The sequence below is a fragment of the Nomascus leucogenys genome, chromosome 16, assembly GCF_006542625.1.
Source record: "Nomascus leucogenys isolate Asia chromosome 16, Asia_NLE_v1, whole genome shotgun sequence".
Taxonomy (NCBI): Eukaryota; Metazoa; Chordata; class Mammalia; order Primates; family Hylobatidae; genus Nomascus; species Nomascus leucogenys.
Genome location: NC_044396.1, coordinates 81778684 through 81790513, shown reverse-complemented (window position 1 = coordinate 81790513; position 11830 = coordinate 81778684). Strand labels below are relative to the sequence as shown.

The 11830-nt window shown below is 42.5% G+C and overlaps 1 pseudogene; it reads right to left on the bottom strand.

Annotated features, from left to right (window-relative positions):
• Positions 1 to 2996: 2996 nt before the first annotated feature.
• The window catches only part of LOC100580770, a 28146-nt pseudogene continuing 19312 nt past the window's right edge, over positions 2997 to 11830 (bottom strand).

Sequence of the window (11830 nt, the reverse complement as noted above, 5' to 3'; positions counted from 1 at the left end):
CATCTGCCTGTATGAGGTGTTAGTCAGCCGCTACTGGGGCCTAACTGGTGTCTCCCAGTTAGGCTATGTGGGGGTCAGGGACCCACTTGAGGAGGCAGTCTCTCCATTCTCAGAGCTCAAACACCATGCTGGGAGAACCACTGCTCTGTTAAGAGCTGTCAAACTGGGACGTTTAAGTCTGCAGAAGTTTCTGCTGCCTTTTGTTCAGCTATGCCCTGCCCCCAGAGGTGGAATCTACAGAGGCAACAGACCTTGCTGAGCTGTGGTGGGCTCTGCCCAGTTTGAGCTTCCCCAGCCACTTTGTTTACCTACTCAAGCCTCAGCAATGGTGGACGCCTCCCTCCCTTGCCAGGTTGCTGCCTCGCAGGTTGACCTCAGACTGTTGCGCTAGCAGTGACCAAGGCTCCATCGGTGTGGGACCTGCTGAGCCAGGCATGGGATGTAATCTCCTGGTGTGCTGTTTGCTAAGACCATTGGAAAAGCACAGTATTTGGGAGAGAGTGTCCTGATTTTCCAGGTACAGTCTGTCACAGCTTGCCTCGGCTAGGAAAGGGAAATCCCACGACCCCTTGCACTTCCTGGGTGAGGCAATGCCCCGCCCTGCTTTGGCTTGCCTTCTGTGGGCTGCACCCACTGTCCAACCAGTCCCATTGAGATGAACCAGGTACCTCAGTTGGAAATGCAGAAATCACCTGTCTTCTGCATTGATCATGCTGGGAGCTGCAGACCAGAGCTGTTCCTATTCGACCATCTTGGAACGGAATCCTTTAGAAGTTTCTTTGTGTTGATTTTCAACCTTGTCTTGGAGCTCATTGAGCTTCCTTGCAATCCGTACTCTGAATTCTTTATCTGTCATTTCTGAGTTTCCATTTTGATTACAGATCATTGCTGTAGATCCAGTGTGATCATTTGGTGGTGTCACTACATTCAGATTTTTTGTGCTGGTTCCTTCTCATCTGGAGACCTTGGCACTTCTAATATTTGTAATTATTTTAGTGTGAGTAGGAGTTTTTCTTTTTATTTCCCTATAATAGTATTATTTTTTCTTTCCCTTTTCCCCCTCCCTAGGGGGTGTAACTGTAGAGAATGCTGGGTAGGGTCTTTTGGATTTCCTTCTATAGCCCTGTGCACTTCTTTCCGCAAGTTTTTTTTTTTTTAATTTATAAAGAACAGAAATATATTTCTCATAGTTCTGGAGGATGGGAAGTCTAAGATCAATGATCTGGCACTTGTTTGACTAGGCCTTTCTTGCTGTGTTCTCACATACAGAAAGCAAGCTAGCAGGATGCTCCCTGAAGCCTCTTTTGTAAGGGCCTTAATCCCAGTCCTGAGAGAGAACCCCTCGTGGCCCAGTGACCTCTTAAAGGCCACCTCTTGATGCTATCGTATTGGCAACACTTGAATTTGAGGGGACACATTCAAGTCATGGCAAACTGAACATTTCCTTTTTGCCAGATAGCACCATGTTCTTTGTCAGTAGGTGGTGGTAGAGGGACACTGCAGAATAAAGGGGCTTCTCTTGCTTCTCCTCTTGCTTCTAAGAGGATGCTATGACAGTTAATTTTAGGTGTCAGTGTGGCTGGGCCACAGGGTGCCTAACTATTTGGTTATTATTTTTTTTTAAATTTTAGATATTTAACTTTTGCTCTGAGTTTCCAGTTATAAGGTCAAACATTATTCTGGGTGTTTCTGTGAGGGTGTTTTTACATGAGATTGACATTTAAATCAGTGAACTTTGAATAATGCAGACTGCCCTTCTTGATGTTAGTGGGCTTGATCCAGTCAGTTGAAGGGCGGAAGAGAAAAAAGACTGTCCTCTCTTCCAAGAAAAAGAGAATCCTCCAACAGATACCTTTGGACTGGACCTGCACCATCAGCTTTCCTGGGTCTCCAGCCTCTTGCCTCACATTCCAGCTTTTGGACTTGTTAGACTTAATAATAATCACACAAGCCAATCCTTTTAAGGGAGTTTCTCTGGAGAACCTTGACAAACACAAACATCTACTGAGAGTTCCTGTCCGAGTTTTGCTCACACCCTAGCAGGAGGCTCCTGGCTTACCAGTCCTGAGGGTGTGAGGTTGTTTGCTTGTAAGACCTGATCCACCAGCTGCACACCAGCTCTGGCCCAGGGCAAGGCAGGGAACTTCCCTATCACCAAGTAGTGAGTAGCCACACTCTTTCCATCAGGTCTGATTTTACCATGGGGAAGAGGAGCCCCTTCCAAGGATATTCTTTCCTTGGGTACTCTCAGTCCTAGGACATTGTAGCTCTTTTTTATCCTTCTTAATAGCTAATACCATTATCAGTTAAAAGTTTTTTTATATTAAAATTATCCCTGTTCAAGTTAATGGTATGGTTTCTGTCTCCTGACTGGGTATTAGGATATAATATTTACTGTCATATTTCTACTACTTCATGTTTAAAGTTTTTCATAATAAAGATTTAAAATGAATTTTTGATAGTTCATTAAATATTTACATAGAACAGGACAAAGGATGATTTTCCTTTGTCTACTTACCATAAAGAAGCGTCCAGCATTTACCACCATGTCATGATTATAGGTGGTCAGCAGCTTATGATGGTTTTAGGATTTTTTGACTTTATGATGGGTTTATCGGCATGTAGCCCCATTTCAAGCTGAGGAGCTCCTTAGGACTTATGAATCATACCTCTTTCACACCACAGTAAAGTTGGAAAATTGTGAAGTCAAGCTGTCATCAAGTAGGAGACTGCTGTGTTGCTAATGTTATATGTATTTTTGACTTATGATAGGTTTATTGGGAATTAACCACAATGTAAATTGAGGACCATCTGTATATTGTATGATTTTTACTAATGCATTGAAAGAGATCTGTGTAAATTATCTATGACTTCAGAATATGCATATTACTTCCAACTGTGTTAACTCATGCTTTTTAGAGAATAATGGTATTTTTACACGATGTGGATGTGCTGTAGTAGAATTTTTCTAAGCTACAAAGTGTATGAATAAAAAATCAAACTTTTTGGGAAATAATTTCTACTAAAGATTCATAATCAGTGTATTTCTTCAATGACTGTACAAGTTCATCCAGTAGATAGTCTCCTTGCATAAAAGTTTCAAGATCATGCAGTGACTTGCTTATTCTGTGATCTGTGACCTAGTTCTGTGGAAAATTATATGTTCTTATTTTCTCTGATCTTCCTTTACTTCCAGTCTGAATTTTTCTAGCATTGTGTCTTTTATTCATTTCTTCTTCTAGATACATGTTGTACAGTTTTACATGTAACTTTTTCATAGCCAGCTCTTTATTTTTTCAGGTGAGATCTCTCTTATTGACATTCAGAAACACCTGAATAGTGTTACAAGAATTAAAAAGTTTTAATAGAAAAATCTTCTTTACTTATTTTCAAGGAATATTCCTTTTCCTTCTCATCCTTTTTCTTCTTCCTGTTGGAAGATGAACTATCCGGACAGCACTGTCTGTGGTATTTACATGCTGCCCCTGCAGCTCCACTGGCTCGCTTAATGTTGATTCTAAATCTTTCAGATTAATCACCAGATTAATCTCAGTAGGTTGGGGCAATACTGCTTACAGTCATAGTGCTAGTATGGATACGGCCTTGCTTTTCTGTCTTTGGCACTCTTTGTACTCTGTGCACACCTCCTTCAAATTTCATGTGCCTCACGTGTGTTTATTGCGACACTTTTCACAATAGCAAAGACTTGGAACCAACCCAAATGTCCATCAGTGATAGACTGGATTAAGAAAATGTGGCACATATACACCATGGAATACTATGCAGCCATAAAAAAGGATGGGTTCATGTCCTTTGTAGTGACCTGGATGAAGATGGAAACCATCATTCTCAGCAAACTATGTAACAAACCTGCATGTTGTGCACATGTACCCTAGAACGTAAAGTATAATAATAAAAAAACAAATTTCATGTGCCTATAGGCTTCTGAACCCCCGATGTTGGCAGATGCATGTCTAAAGGCCACCTATTTCACTTGGAAAATATTCCAGGGTTTCAAAATGCCATCTTTTAAATGCAGCATTAATGCATCTTTTAAATGCAGCATATTGCTGATACAGATCAAATATCTCTGAAGTAAACAACATCGCCTCCTGACCTCCAACTCCTGTAGTTACTTCCAGGATCAAGTCATTTTCATCTGTTTCTTGTGATGCTTCAACTGAGTTATTTCTTTTTGACACAAAGTTATTTCATTCTCTGCAGATGTCCTTAAATCTTCATCCTCATCGTGCAGCAAGTGCTCGGTCTCCGGCAGCTCCTGCTCCTTCTCGTTCAGCAACTTGACCACTGCCAACAACTCCAGCATCCTGACCTTCAAATGGGCTTCAGACCCCGCCTGGTGCTTGAGGAAGGTCCGCAAGAGACCGCCCCAGGCGAACAGCCTCTCCAGCGGTGGGCTACCGCAGCTCAAGGTCTGTTGGGCTGGGCCAACGGCCCCTGTGGGACCAGAGCCACCAGGCAGCACCGTCAGCAAATTTTATATCACACTGTGCAGTTTGATCTACAAGCCAGTAGATGGTGCTTATAGGTAGGAGCTGGTGCAGCCAATGTGGCTGGGTATATACTTGATCCTTGTTTACTGGAAGAAGCTCTGTGTTGCCCTAGACAATGAACTGATTCCTGGAACGCATAGTAGTCTGAGCTCCCTGCTCAGCCCCTGGGGGGAGGTGGTGCTCATGGGGGGTACACCTACAGGTCCCGTGACGGCAGGCACAAGCACCTGTGCTGAGGGAGGAAGAATCCAGTGGGTGGCCACCAAGCACCCAGAGATGTGCCTAGGTGTGGAGCTGGAAAACGTCCTCAGTCCCCTGTTCTCTGTATGGTAATGGGGGGCAGCCTGAACTCTAATCCAGGAGAGTGGATGCTCCAGATGCCTGGAGATCTGCCTGGGTGTGTAGCAGAGAGGCCTCCTCTGCACCAGGCTCTCTGCACAGAAACAGTGGGGCAGGTCAGGCTGCTTATCAAGTCGAGTGGGTGTTCCAAATGCCTGGAGATCTACCTGAGTGTGGAGGAGAGAGGGCCCCCTGCACCAAGATCTCTGCACAAGAGGGGTGAGGAGACTCAGGCTGCTGATCTGGGCAAGCAGGTGCTCTGAATACCTGGAGATCTGCCTGTGTGTAGAGCAGTGAAGACCTTGCTGCACCACAGTCTATGTCCAGGATGGATGGGGCAGCTTATGCTACTGGTCCAGGCCAAGTGTGCTCTGAATGCCTGGATTTCTGTCTGGGGTGGAGTGGAGAGAGCCCTGCTACACCATGGTCTCAGAGGAGCACTCTGGGCACCCAGCAATGGCATATGCAGGCGGGTTCCAGGTTGCCAAGATGGCCCTGGCTGAAGTCTTGCTGCCCACATAAAACTGCAGCTGTAGCAGCTTTCCTCCTGCCCCAGACCTGTGATGGGGGAGAATACAATTCTAGCACCTACTGCTGAGGCACTTTCCACAGTTCTGACTGTGGAGGCTCCTACCCTACTCCAGAGAAGGTGCTCCAATCTCTTACCCAAGACTAAAATGCCTGTGCAGTCATGCTACTGGGTCAGCAAAGAATGGGTGACTTTGTATGCGCCTGGATTAAAAATGGCGTCCTGATCTCAGTCCTGAGTCTGGGAATATATCTGTACTTTTCCCATTCCCATTCCTTCGCAGTGGCTTCAAACCTCTCCCCAACTTAGTTCCACGGCTTGAGAGAAACAAAGTGCTCTCCCTTGGCCTGTCTTTCTCGGATCCCCACGGAAAGGTGACTTACAGAGGGAGGTTCTCTGCCTCTCTCACATACTGGGGCTTTACTTACTTTTATCAGCCATGCACTGTCATGGGGGCTGTTTGCCGGCATTCTCCTGCCTGGTATTTGGAATGTCCTTCACAATTCTGGTGGATTCCCATTTTCCTTCTTGAATTAAGCTCACAGAGTGGATCTTTATGCACTGTCTTGCTGTTTCCAAGTGGCTGAGCACACACTAAAAGCCTTTAATCCACCATCTTGAAAAAAAATTGTCTTATAAGGACATAAGTCATATGTCCTTATATGTCCATCGTAAGTCATGGATTTAGGGCTCACTCTAATCCAGTATGACTTCTTTTTAGCTAAATACATCTGCGAGGGCTTTATTTCCAAATAAGGTCACATTCTGAGGTTCTGGATGAATGTAAATTTCCAAGTAAACTTTCTTGACTTCAGGGGCCATGTGCGTAAATGCGTATGTGAATAGGTGTGTGTGTGTGTGTGTGTGTATGTGTGTGTGTGTGTGTGTGTATGTGTATTGGGTGTGGTTGGGAAGTTGCTGGAAGACTGAGACATGGGGATATCCCCCTACAGTCATTTAAAACACTATTCTGGACATATATATAAAAGCTGAGCTGCTGTAACTGGGCTTGCAGGCTACCAGTTGGGGATCCTTCCTGGGCCAGAGAAACACATTTGAATTTGTTCCAAGTGAAATTAAGTCATGGAGACTCTGACTGCTAGAGGTAGGGGATGGGTGTGGGGAGGGACTGGATTGGAAGGGAGCCTGCATGGAGGTAAGTACAACATCCAGGAAGTTTGTCTAATCGTCCAGGCACAGTATGGAATACTTTAAAAGACAGGAGCTTGAAAAGTAAGTGTATTGAATTCTAGTTTCAATAGATGCCAGGAATACCTTGGAGGTAATTAAAACAAACTTTATTCATATATCCGATCACATCTTTGTGGGTTATCTATAAAATGACAGTGACTAGTAATATTTTTCTAGTAAATTTCCAATATATGCCAGAAGGTGGCAGCATTGTCAAACAGCAGGATGCTTGGTGATGCCTGCCACTCTCCTTTTATGCTTTGGGACCTACTGAATTCAAGGCCATCTCCTCTCTCTCACCCCCTGCCCTCCTGCCTTCTCTCTTCCATGTCTTTCTCCTTGCTGGGTTAATTAACATGGAGTGGGCTGGGAGAAGTGGAGCATCAACAAAGGGCCTAACATTGGTCTCCTTTTGTATTAATAGCCTCAGAATAGAACCTCCTTCTTAAAACACTACAATGGTTATATTAAATGTCTCCCTTAAAAATCTCTGGGAGGTAAGAGCAGAATGATGAGGAACTTAGAACAATTGTCCATATTTCAGAAAAGCTATGCCTTGGTAAAATGTCAACTGCTTATGCTAGAATCATTATGGATTCCGTGATAAATCTGTTTGTCTCATGCCGAGCAAAGACCTGGGTTGGGAGTTTCAAATATTTTTCTATAAGCAGAGAAATATTATGTCTAAATAAATTCAGCCAGGCAATTAAACTCTTTCAAAACATTGGAATCTTGGTTAACACATAAGAAAGTAGGGGTAGCGAGAATCTTGGGATTCATTATCTTGGTGGATACAAAGGTCATCTTCATTTAAAAGACTGTATTGATTAGGGCAGCAGGGCTAACCAGAAAAACCTGGGTTTGGAGTTGGGCCAATCCCTAACTTTGCAACCTCCGGTAAATAATTAAAAATCTTTTAGCTTAATTTTTCTCAGCCCATTGGATTGCTATTGACATAAATTAAATAGTGTATATAAAGAACCTGGTATAGTGCTAGCACATAGTTGATGCCCAACAAGCTTTTCTTGAATGAATGGAACTAACAGCAATAGCAATATTGAGTTTTAGAGGCCTGCTGTGTACCTGATATTGTGGTCGTGGTGAGACTCAAAAGCAACAAATGGAAAGAAGAGAAGAATATGATTCTCTAGTCCGAGACATTTAAATTACTGTTTTTAATTTTTAGATCTTGGGCAATCGAACACATTCGAAACTACCCCCTGGCTCTGGAGGGGGGTGATAAATAGCTGAGATGCCAGGCCACATGTCACTTTTCTTACATACCTCACAGCATGTGGCAGAGTACACAATATCAACTCTGGAAATTGAGCCGTTAGAAAGAAAAGAAAGCATGAGTGTGTCTTTGATTTGAATACAGGTAGTCACCTCATTACCTGAGGTTCCAGGGAGGATAAATCTTGCCTTTAATCTATACTAGCTTTATTGTCAGGGAACAGGACAGGGACTTGCTGTCATTATTCACCATCTCTTATTTGAGGACTCTTATTTAGCCTGTGCTCAAACAGATAGTCTAAGACACTTGATGGAGAGAGGGCGTGTGTGAATGTGAATGTGGAAAATGGTGGCCCCATGGTCTTCCTCTTGAGCTTTCTCAGGCTAGCAGAGGACAGGAGAACTCACAACAGCTCAAGTTAGAAAGGGGCTGAAGCGTTAACTTGTTCAACTGGCCTTGTATTCTCAAATTCCTTTTATGATATTGCTTCAGGAGCACTCTGAGAAAAGCTCCAAGTAGAGCCTGAGATCTTAGTCCCTCCGTGCCACCTTGCAATGCCTTTTTCTTCTCATGAGAAGCTGGGCTTCTCAAACTATGCCCTTTGTTAATTGTTCTTTCTTTGAATACTTCAAGGCCCTGTATTCCTTCTGCATGTATCTCCCTCCCACCCCAGTAAGGGAGGAGGATTATGTGAATACTAATAACGTTTTTTTCCATAATTTCCAATAGTTCCTTTTTGGATAATTATGCTATCTAATGCTTTTTCGCTAAAAAGTATCATTTTATTGAAGAATTATACTTCTGTTTCTGTGTGTGAACATATATGGTTTTCTATAAAAAATTAGGAACTAGCTTGTCATTAAGTGAGTTGTTACTCATTGTTTATTGGATGCATACAAGATACCGGGAATACAGGAGCGAATAAGACAGAAAACCTGCCTTCCAGGAGTTTGTATTTTAATAAGCCGTCATCTCACACAAGGTGAAAGAAGATTGATTATCTATTGCATAACAAATTGTTATTGTATTGTCTATTGTGTTATCAATATAATCTATTGATAAACAAATAGACTGTATTATCTATTGCATAACAAATCACCCCCAAAACATAATGGCTTAAAATAATAAACATTTAACTTATGTTTTCCTCTTTCTGCTGGTTAAGAATTTGGGAATGGCCTACCTGGCTGGTTCTGGCTTAGGGTCTTACATGTGACTGCAGTTGGATGTTGGCAAAGTCATCTGAAATCTTAATTGAGGCCGGAGAATCTGTTTTGAAGATGGCTCTCTCGCATGGCTGTAGGCAGGAGGCCTTAGTTCCTAACCACGTGGCCTCTCCATAGATGGCTTGAGTGCCCTCTCAACATGGAGGCTGGATTTCTCCAGAGTGAGTGATTGCCTCAGGATACAGCAAGGCTGGCTTTCCCCAGAGGCCATGATTGCCTCAGGGTGCAAAAGCAAGCTTTTGTGCGCACATATTAATTAATTAGTTAATTCAACAAGTATTTATTGAACACCTACTATTTGCTAGAAGTTCCAGCATTGAAACATACCTCATTCTTTCCTTACTGAGAGTCTGGAAAAAGTAAAAATACCTTCAGCTTAGTTAAAAATTGGAAAGGCTAGAGTAGTAGTATTTTCTAGAGTAATTCATAGAGAAATAAACCGTCTAACCAAGGTAGGGGTGCAATCCAATCAGTTGCAAATAAACAGTGCAATTGTACTTGATTCAAGTGTGCTCTGGGTCTTTTTTTATTTTGGAAATCCTTGTGCTTTTGTAGTGGCTGCCTAGCAATCAGGGCTTTGCTCAGTTCACGCCAGGAGTGTTTGAGCAAAGTTGCTCAATAGCATTAAAATTCACTAGGTTTCCCCAGCAGTAAAAAACTGCTAGATGCGGCCGGGTGCAGTGGCTCACGCCTGTAATCCCAGCACTTTGGGAGGCCGAAGTGGGTGGATCATGAGGTCAGGAGTTCGAGACCAACCTGACCAGGATGGTGAAACCCTGTCTCTACTAAAAATACAAAAAAAAAAAAAAAAAAAGAAAAAAAATAGCCGGGCTTGGTGGCACATGCCCGTAATCCCAGCTACTCAGGAGGCTGAGGCAGGAGAATTGCTTGAACTCGGGAGGCAGAGGTTGCAGTGAGCCAAGATCATGCCACTGCACTCTAGCTTGGGCAACAGAGAGAGACTCTGTCTCAAAAAACAAAAACAAAAACAAAAACAAAAACAAAAACAAAAACTGCTAGATGCTGAGCCCGGATGGCCACCTAGCAGTGCAGAGGGTGCGTGTCAAGGTCAGAAGACCCTGGGAGGGGTAGAATTTTTCTAGGTTGGGAGGAAGGATGTGCATGCACGATGGTTGTTTTACCAATGGTTGGCTAACAGTGGCATGATTCACATCTAAGAATAGATAACATTTATCTGAAAATGTTCTTAGTGTTTGCTTTCAGCGGTGCTTACACTGAAATGGGAATGACACAGAAAAATAGAATGCGGTGAGTACATCCCTCTTGTTTGTGAACATTCTACAGTTTTATGATTAGAATCTATCAATTTTAGAACTCTGGTGCATAGATAATTCAAATCAGCTTACTTCTCAAAATTTGCACTGGCCCCAAACAAAAACATATGACTAGAATCCTTTTTAAAAATGTGTTTTGAAAAAAGTTAAATCCATCTGTATGAAGACTATGCTATATGTAAGACTCTGAGTTAACATATGTTGAAGTGAGAAAGACATTGTTTGGCATTTACCATTCATTCATTCATTTATTCAATAAATATTAAAGGTACAATTTTCCAGGTGCTTTGTTAGGCGTTGGAATATAGACATCAATAAAATCGACACATTCCTTGTCCTCATAGTATTGCATTCTAGTGGGGCTCATGACATATGAGAAAGAGAGAAAAACTCATGTAGCTCTCCTGGGGCAGTAGAAGGGCCAAAGGACTCCAGTAGGTGAAATAAGGATTTTGACAGCTACACAGGAAACTCAGAGCTGCCAAATTCTGCCTTTCTGGATGCTTTTCTATGAATCCCATCCATGACAGATGAATTCTTATGTAACAGTTGTTATAAGCTACACTAACCCAAGGTGTCCAACTGGGCTACCAGAAATAAAACTGTAACTCCTTCACTCACCCACATTGATTATTCATTAAAGCTTCACCTCTTTCAAAATCTCTCCCTCTCATTCAAGGAGGGCTCTGAAATTTTTCACACATGCTTGCAAATTGCTATTCCCTGAGCACCATAGGGCTTCTAGTGAGGAGTCATTGAAGACTCATCAACAGTGGGAAGAAATAATCAAATGTATCTTTAAGATTAATTTGCAAACAGGGAATAGAGTGACTTAAAGTGGAATGAAATTGGAATTAAGAAATACCATAAAGGAGCATACTGGAGGGATATTTTATGTTTTTAATTTTTTTTGGCCAACTAGCTGTCCTTTCTCAGTTTAGGGTAGTAGCTCTTCAATTCTGCTTTTGGGGACCGTCTTTTCCGCTCTTAGTCACTGTGATTTGGGTGGGGCTGATCTAACCCCCACTCTGAGGGTGGGGTTAGTGAACTAGGTCTGGCCAAGGAGAAAACATACAGCGCATTGTTCTGAAACCACAACAGTCATTCATAGAATGTTTGCTGGAATCATGAGTGCGGCATCCTCTTACCAATGGGGTTGCCAGTTGGTAGGATGTAAACCCAAAGCTCTGTTTGCTATTACATAAGAAAAAGTGACTGAGAGTGCTGTCAAGTCAGAGAGAACTAGAGCGGTGATATGGAGAGTGATATTTGATAATAATGAGGACCTGGATCCAGCCCTGTCTGAATAATTTTCAGTTACATTTTCCCACAAATTATTATCTTTATTAGAGGCAATTTGAGTTGGAATTTCTACCATTTCCACAAGAAGATCCTGGGCTAATACACTAGAATATTGAGCAGTATCAAGTCTTTAACACTAACAGTCGTAAAGTAGTTAAAATTGGGGATGATTTTGAGAAGAATTACAAAAAGATGTGGTA